Here is a 6335-nt window from a genome sequence, read left to right on the forward strand (position 1 = left end):
CCCGCCCCGCCGCTCGGCCTTTCTTTGCTCGCCGGCTCCGCCCCCGCGTCCTTCCCCTCCCCCACCGCGCCCTCCCGCAGCAGCCCGTGCCTGGGCGTGTGCGGCCGCCTGGGACCCACGGCCGGCGCGGCAGGGAGACCTCTCCGGGCGGCGTGGGGCCCCCGCCTTTCTCAGGGGAGGCGGAGAACGGGGCGGGGGCTGCGTTCTCACGTCCCCGAGCTCGCGCGAGTCGTTGCCCCCACCCTCCCCGTCACTACTGGGCCCTGATCCTTCCTTTGTCTTCCAGGCCGGAGGGACTCGCCGGCTGTTGGGGCCGTATCTGCTCCTGGGAGGGGCAGTTGGGTAGGGGGAGATTGCCTCTTCCCTCTCTCTGCTCAACCCTCTTGCCTCTCCCCGCTCAACCCTCTGGTCCTTCCCTTAACCCCCTTGCCTCCAAAGCCACTTCAGGCCCCGTTCTACCCCTCAATCGTCCGGTCTCCTTTCAGTCCATTAAATTCCAGGGATGCTTTTACTTTGGCTGGGACGAAGGGAAGGAAGGAAAGGACTGGGAAGAATGTTGCAAAAATAGAAATAGTGGGGGTTTACGGTGGCGTTCCTAACAGCCTCATGAAAAGGACGTGGCCTCCATCAGAGGGAGGTTGACAGCAGGCTTGACTGAGTCTCAGGCCCCTGCTCCTCAGGGCTACCTGATCACCCGCAGCGTCCACTAAAGGGGGGAAAGGTCCATGGTTATGTGGTGTCAGGAAATGCCCTAGAGGGCCTGCTCACAGGGGCCTGTTGGACTAAGCATGTCAGTTGTTTGCACTCACTGGACCTGAGTTGCTTAGATTCCAAATTTCTGCCAGGAAAATAAGTATACTGTCAACTGATGGAATAGGAAATGTAACATCTTTCTATTTTAATTGTTCATGCTAAAATCCAGAGTGCTCTATCTCTCATTCCTCATTAACTTGAATGTGTTTATTTGCCAAAATATTAAGCCAGTCTCCCATCTGGTTTTAGGAATTTCATAGTATAGCTATCACAATTAGAAAAATGGGTAAACAAATAGATCGTATTTGTGCTTACTCTTTCATATTGTTTATTCGTGCCAATTGAGGTTTACTGATCTTAATATTTAATTTTAATACATGTACCCTGAATTTTGGGCTTCTTTCCTAAACCACAAGCAGAAGAGGCAGAGTATAAATTCTACAGAATTAGGGGGATGAAAATTGATTTTAAAAGCTACAATTTTGATTTATTTTGCTTAAGCTGTTTTAATTCCCACTTAGCTTGTTTGCCACGCAGCTTTATTGTCATTGAATAGGTTGACTCCTTCAGTTTCATGGTTGTAAAATTTTATGTTTAGAGGAAAATTTAAATGAGAAATAAGTATATCACGTTATCATTTCTATTAAGCCGTTTGCTAACACGATATTTAAAATAATTTCTGCCCAATAGAGAAGTTACCGAAACTTTTTGTTTAGTGGGCCTCATTTATGATAACTAAGCACTGTCATGGAATGCTGTTTTAAATAACATCAGCTGTAACTAAGCTGTAATCAGTCTTCAGACCTATTTAGTTAGAATTTTATGTTTTTTTGCTTTAAAATTTATTTCACATTTTATTTTATTGCTTTTGCTTTCCTTAATAGAAAACCCTTAACAGTGACATACACACACACACACACACACACACACACAGACATATAATTTTATGAAACTTCTTTTTGTCAGTTACCTAAATGTTAAACGTGGCATAAGCAGAATACTTACTCTTGGTACATATTTACATACTTTAATCAGTTTCTTAGTTGTATTTTCTCCAATACCATATACTCACATTTTTCCAAAGAATGCAATTTTTTTCAATGTCACCTTTCTTATTTTTAATTTGTTTATAAAATTTCCTGAAATCTTCACAGTTTCACATAAATTTGAAATTACTGACAGCTTTAACGAATGTTTCTCTGAAGACTATAATGTTTTAAATGGAAAATTAAGTAGTGAGATATGTATTAACCTCAAAACACACTGCTAAATAAAATATATTCTCATTCTAATTTTTCTATACTGAAATGTACAAATTTTTCAGTCCAAATCTTTTCCTAGCTGTTGTCTTTTTTTAAAGCTCACTTAGTTATATTGTGCAACAAGTATTTTTACAAAACAAAGCTCGTCATATAAGTCTTGAAAATGTATGTTTATTTTGATGGTTTCAATCAAGTTTAAATACTACAAAATTATGTCATCTCAATTTTAATCCATTTAGATACAAAATATAGTTTCATCCAGTTAGAAGCAACAGTTCCATCCAAGGATTCCACAAGTTGAGATATTCCAAATCACAATTATAAATTTCAAAAATTAAGTCTTTTATAATGTCTGTGTTCTCATCATACAGTACATTCAGTTCCTTGTTTGGTAGAGGTAAATTTCAGTTTCTTTATATTTGCAAGCTCTGTAATAATTATAACAATATCTAAAAGCTGCAAAAGTTGAATACTATGATCTTAGAGTTCCAATGATTTTACATGAAAGGCTATGAAAATTTAGAGGACTCATTTTAGTCCTCTAAATTAACTTGTGCAAGTCCCTCAGGTTTATTTACAAAGTGATGTTTTATCCTTGGTGGTCTTTCAGGTTATGCCACATATTAAAATTTAAAATTTAAAGAACTCTGTGCATTGTACAAAAGGCGTTCAGCCTACTTGCTATATGCTCTACTACAGGATAAGTCAGTCTCCACTTCACATATTTCAGATATACCTCACATGTAATTTTCTCCATTTACTACTGATTCTCAAAAGTGGCATTCTGGTGGCTTCTTGCATGTGGAAGGCAGCTGCAGCAAGCCAGGGCACACTGAACCGCTATACCACGTGTCTGGCAGGATCAGCAGCCTTAAGAGTTTCTCTGATTCCTACCAAGCCCAGGATTTGGTATATATTATATGAATGTGTATGTGTATGTGTATGTATGTGTGTGTATATGTATATGTTTATGTATCAACCACCCACATCAAGCTATATTTTATTTTTTCAACTAGCACACTGCACACTGTCCTTCAACGGATAGTTACTTTGAATCTGGAAAAGAGTTATTACTGGCAGCCTTTCAGATTTCCCCACAAATTTAAAGAACTCTGTTTATTTTATCTCATATACTATTTAACGAGACCATGGCAGAAGCTGAAAATAAAACAAGGAAGGTCTACCAAACCATACCAGATTATTATAATGCTACTATTAATAACAGTGTTATGTTTACATAAATTCACATTTTGTTAGTTATGTTCATTGGACTTGATGGAGACCAAGACTATAGAAAAACTTTGATTGACATGGGAGGCATAATGATAGGAACGTCCAACTGTGGCTACCCTCTTAAATACTCTTTTAAAAGAATGCTTATTTAAGCCTTACATTTTAAAAGTAATTGTTGCCAGCTGTATTCATTCCTGTCCTTGAAAACAAGCCTGAAAATAGCTGTTGTTTATAAAACGTGTAAGATATAGGCCTTTCCTTCAAAGAATTAAACAAATCCCCAAATAAGATTTATTTTGCAGAATTACCAGTGAAGAGAAATAAAGATTCATTGGCTGTGGTTACTACGTGACTAGTTACGATTCACCTTTACCCTTCACTTTTTTCCACGTGCCTAGATAAAGCAAAAACTCTTAGTAGACCCCAAAATTACACCAACAGTACACATGACAGCATGGATCTGAAATTCATATTCTCATTCACCCCAAATATGCAGCAAGAAATGTAAAGAAGCAAATTAGGATTCTCTAACATGCTCCTCTGTTGGATTCCCAGAACTACTTTTTCCTACCTTTTCTTCTATGGGTCCATATGTAGTTTAAATGACCTCCTCATGCCAACCACAAAGTCACCTTTTCATCAAATCTCACCCTTTCATCAAATCTCAGATTGCAATAAATACACTCCATGAAGTGTTCTTCGAACTACATTTTAAATATCCAAGAACAGCTGAAATTGGCTTAGTAGTAAGTTATATCCCTGAGGCCTGTGTCAGTCATATGGTCACATGCAATAATAGCAATAATTACATGTAATTACATTAATTTGAAAATAATTCAATGTCATATGTGAAAGTAAACTTTCAATTATGTCCACTGTGCATCCTTTGACTAGATTTTGGGGAATCATTAGATAAATTAGTCACTTGCTTTGCTGCAAATAATTTATTCATTTGACAGATTCCCAAGTAAAAGAGAGATACTATTTCACTTACTGTCCTGAGACTCTCTGTTTTGTAGAACCACATATTATTTTTTCTTCGTCCAGGTCTCTTGTTACTTGATAAACTTGCATGCCTTGGCATTGGTAACCTCGGGAAGGTAGATTGTATTAATTTGGAAGTTTAATATTATGTACTAGAAAGCATAAAATAAATTAAACAAAAGTCTGTGGGAGTAACACATAAGACATTTTTCTAAGGCCACAGAGCCTCTTGTAAATATCACACTTCCCGTCCTACATACATTTCCAGGGAACTGTACTGATGATGTGGGCAGGGACAGCGTGTACCACAGCTGATCCAAGAAGCCTATGTCTTGGTGGTTACCTCTCAGAAAGTTTTGCTTTGTTTTTTTCTAAGTTAGGTGGTAAATGGCCACCAAGAGGTAATTCATAATATCCTGACTAGTCAATCTTACCTAAGTGCCTATATTTCTTATTAGTGCTTTCCAGTCAGCTTAATATATGATCATTCCTTTGGAATATTAAGATACATTTTTATTTTCATTTAATACTTATTAAACCTCTTCTGTTTTTGAAAATTATTCTGTCAGAAAAATGTAACTGGAATCACAAATCTAGACTAAAGTTTTGAGACAGGCTCTTGCTCTGTCACCCAGGCTGGAGTCTAGTGGCACAATCTCGATTTATTGCTACCTCCCACCTCAGCCTCCAGAGTAGCTGGGACCACAGGCATGTGCCACCACGCCTGGCTGATCTTCATATTTTTAGTAGAAACTGGATTTTGCCAGGTTGCCCAGGCTGGTCTTGAACTCCTGGACTCAAGGGATCCACCGCCTCGGTCTCCCAAAGTGCTGAGATAATAGACATGAGCCAGTGCACCAGGCCCCAAGTGTTTTAACTATGAAACACAGGGCCCTGTTAGAGATTATTGCTGTTTTACAAACATACTGAAAATACCAACCCACAATTATTTTCTATGTAAATGTGTAGATTTCCACACTGTTGAAAAAGGAAGCCATGATTTTATGCCTTTTTTCCAACTCACTGTGATAGCTAGACTCCAAAGGTACCCCCAGTGAGCCATGCCTCCTGGAATTCATGTCCTTAAGCTGTCACTTCATTTTGTATCTGGTCTTGCATTAGCCATTGGAATGTGACAGAAGTAACAGTGTGCCAGTTCCAAGTCTAATTTTGAAGAGGACTGGTAGCTTCTGCATCCTACTTTGGCATGCTCACTTGTAGGAACCACCATTAAAGAAATTTGGCTACCCTGCTGAAGAGGCCATGCAGAGGGGCCTCACAAGGAAGCCGCGGAGAGAGGCCCTGAGATCACATGGAGAGATGGAGAGGCCCAGCCCAGCATCCCAGTGGGCAGTGTGATGGGGGGAACTCTTCTGATGACTCTAGCCCCAGCCAACATCCAGCCAACTTTGGCAAATGATATAGCTCTGGAGAAATGAAACAATATGCCCTTGTTTATACCATCCTGGTTTTATTTGATACATATATTATCCATTTGCAAAATAATTAGAGAAATGAGATAAAGGTTAAATGAATTTTTGAAGTCATATAGACTGAATGAGAATGCATGCTTATTTCCAAATGTCTTTTCTCTCTATTACATACTCCTTATCTCATTAGAAACCTTCATCAACAAGGAAACCTCCGATTCTAGCCTATTAGACAGCCATTTGTTATTTCCAAACATGCAAAAGCATCTGGCTTCGGCATAATGCTTCATAATACGAGAGTCAGAAGCTCCCTTCTCAATTCACCTGCAAAGTTTTACATAAAAATGGAATGGTGGCCAGGCGCGGTGGTTCACGTCTGTAATCCCAGCACTTTGAGAGGCTGAGGCGGGCGGATCACGAGGTAAGGAAATCGAGATCATCCTGGCTAACACGGTGAAACCCCGTCTCTACTAAAAATACAAAAAAAATTAGCCAGGCATAGTGGCAGGCGCCTGTTGTCCCGGCTACTCGGGAGGCTGAGGTAGGAGAATGGGGTGAACCCAGGAGGCGGAGCTTGCAGTGAGCGGAGATCGTGTCACTGCACTCCAGCCTGGGTGACCGAGCGAGACTCCGTCTCAAAAAAAAAAAAAAGAAAAAAAAAAAAAAGGAATTT

The sequence above is a fragment of the Rhinopithecus bieti genome, unplaced genomic scaffold (genome assembly GCF_001698545.2).
Source record: "Rhinopithecus bieti isolate Rb0 unplaced genomic scaffold, ASM169854v2 scaffold_33326, whole genome shotgun sequence".
NCBI classification, from domain to species: Eukaryota; Metazoa; Chordata; class Mammalia; order Primates; family Cercopithecidae; genus Rhinopithecus; species Rhinopithecus bieti.